Here is a 2,983-nt window from a genome sequence, read left to right as displayed (position 1 = left end):
ATATATATATATATATATATATATATATATATATATATATATATATATATATATAATTCATTTTTTTTCATTTTTGCTGAGTAATATTTTTTATAGTTAGAAATGAAAGTTTTCTTTTTGAAAACTCGGTGTCTGTCCCTAGGATTGACTAATATCAAGGACATCAATTTTACCGTCCATTTGTTGAGGTCTCTTTTAAAGCCATAGCAAAAGTTCTGTATGACTTCACCCAACACTGAATTTGTCAAGAATCAAACTTGATATTCTAAATCTTACAAACACCCACACTCTTTGCGTTTATATCAATGATTTTATAGATAGAAAATATGTTTTTTTTAATACTAAACATTGTAATTCCGCAGGTAATGACTGCAGCTGACTTCCCAGAATTCATAAATAGCTTATCTTTACTAGTGAAAAAATGTTGTACCTATGAAAAGAATTGATGATGCAATGAAGAGAATTTTGAGAGTCAAGTTTGTGATGGGTCTATTTGAAAATCCATTGGATGATTACAGTCCTGCCAGCCAACTCGGGAGCCAGATTAGTCGATCAACTTTAAGTTAAATATGTTTTTAGTCCCTACAAAATTATAAACTATATATTTGCACCATAATTTGATAGGAGCATAGAGAATTGGCAAGAGAAGCTGCGAGGAAATCGTTGATACTATTAAAGAACGGTGAAAACGCTGATAAGTCGTTGCTTCCTCTTCCAAAAAGGCTCAAAAAATACTTGTTTCTGGAAGTCATGCTGATAATCTAGGCTATCAATGTAGTGGATTGACGATTCTATGGCAAGGACTTAGCGGTAACAACATTACTAGTGGTACCACAATTCTGAGTGCAATAAAAAATACAGTTGACAAAGACACTGAGATAGTCTATCAGGAGAATCCATCTCAAGAATATGTAAAATCAAATGATTTTTCATATGTAATTGTGGTAGTCGGAGAGACACCTTATGCAGAAACAAATGGTGACAGATTGAACTTAACGTTATCCAGTAATGGAGCAGAAACAATAAACAATGTATGTGGTGGAGTAAAATGTGTGGTTGTGTTAATCACTGGAAGACCTATCGTTATGTTACCATATATTGACATAATTAAAGGACTTGTTGCAGCATGGCTTCCTGGTAGTGAAGGTTATGGTGTCACAGATGTTTTGTTTGGTTATTATGGATTTAGTGGTAAGCTTCCAAGGACGTGGCTTAAGAGTGTTGATGAGTTACCTATGAATGTTGGTGATTCCCATTATGATCTCTTGTTTCCATTTGGATTTGGTCTTATAACTCAAGGTCTTAAGACCTCATAGAACTCATTAGATTTTGTTTGGTGTTGTATGATATAAGTGCATATCTGTAAGCTATTTTTGTAATAAAATATCAAGTAAAGTGAATAATTTTCATAAGTTATCCAAGCATGCCCTAGCTAGTAAAACCACACCCCAACAGAGAAAATAGGAATCAGCCGTGTAATATTCATATGTTCTACATTCCGGTTAGAATCTGTGTTAAGTTAGAAAGGTTTGCAGAATATTATCTATAAGTTAAAAACTATCTAGACGCATATTACCTGTGGTGTTACATATTTATAATTCGATCATTGGTGCCGAGATTTCATGTGTGAGTTATGCACGCTTGTTCTAATGAATAATTGGTTCAAAGCTTGTCTACCAATCTATTCGGGGATGAGTGGAAACTTAACTTACTAAGTAATGGTTCAAATCATAAATTACCATTATCTAAAACCATGAAGTTTCTTGAATAATGGATGTATATATATTTTGAAAATGGTGGGGGGAACGTTGGAGAGTTTCTAAAATATTTAATTGATAAGTAGAAATGATTAAATTTATTTTATGAATTTATACGATCAAAACTAGTCATGTTCGTGTAGTGGTTGGTTGTGTTTTATGTACTCAAAGGTTGTGGGTTTGATTCTTGGTTTTGACACCTTTTGGAAATTATTTGTTACATTAATAACATAAATATCAAAAATACGAGCCAAAAGCTACGCCTCTTAGGTTCGAACCAGAAACATGGACTAAAAATGGCGCACGAGTTCAAAGGCTCCACCACTCAGCCATTGCATTGTTTGGTTACAAATTTGAACGGAAACGTACATAACAATTGTATGCCATCAATAATGTAAAAGAAGCTCCCCTTCCCTAAACGATACGAAGTTAATATATTTCAAGAGGAAACTTTATTTGGTAAAATATCGTTGATCGATATGCTAAATGTAAATGTGTGATTCATGTTAAGGTTTCCAAAGTATCTAGAAGGGGATTCGTCGGATAAACCATTTGCATCCAATTTTCCTAAATTGGTGGGGTCGAATCGAACCTAAAGCTTAGTGTTAATACACGCTTTAGAATTTATTTTGTGCAACTTTTATCATAGAATTTTCATCTTCTTCTTGATCATGTTTTGCAGCAAACCCCCCACACATGATCTAACAGTATCATATAAGTGTGTATCTGTAAGCTATTTTTGTAGAAAAATATCAAATAAAGTCAATAGTTTTCATAAGTTATATTCATATATTCTACATTGCAACCATTTAGCATCCTTCAATTTTTTAATAGTGTTACTTTGTGTAATACAATGATAATGACAATTTGATTTTGTATTTTAACGGTTCACGCGGCCCGCAAAAATAGAGTCTCCGCCATATTTTCTTCGTTTCTAAGGAACTGGAAAAATTATGATAAACCCTATAAAATGATCACCGCAATCGAGTATAGGTTCAGGAGTCAGTTAAGTGAGAGAAAGATGTTACGCACCCCAATTTCTCTTGCCCTAAATGGAACCTCCTCTAGGTCTAGGGTAAATGTGTTTTTCTGAGAGAAAGTTTGCCTGATTATTTCTTGATTTATTTAATTATTTACACAGAGGGATTATTCACCAGTGATAAAATTAGGAAAAGGTTAGTTTTAGGCTAGGGGAATAAGAGAATTATGCAAAAGTAAGGCGTTTA

General features: G+C 33.2%; 1 pseudogene; it reads left to right on the top strand.

Moving 5' to 3' along the window:
- Nucleotides 1-326: 326 nt before the first annotated feature.
- LOC131604342 (uncharacterized) lies at nt 327-1,316 on the top strand (annotated as a pseudogene).
- Nucleotides 1,317-2,983: the final 1,667 nt, after the last annotated feature.

Source organism: Vicia villosa, linkage group LG5 (genome assembly GCF_029867415.1).
Source record: "Vicia villosa cultivar HV-30 ecotype Madison, WI linkage group LG5, Vvil1.0, whole genome shotgun sequence".
Lineage (NCBI taxonomy): Eukaryota > Viridiplantae > Streptophyta > Magnoliopsida > Fabales > Fabaceae > Vicia > Vicia villosa.
The sequence above is the reverse complement of the archived record's forward strand: the minus strand, read 5'-3'. Positions and strand labels throughout refer to the sequence as shown.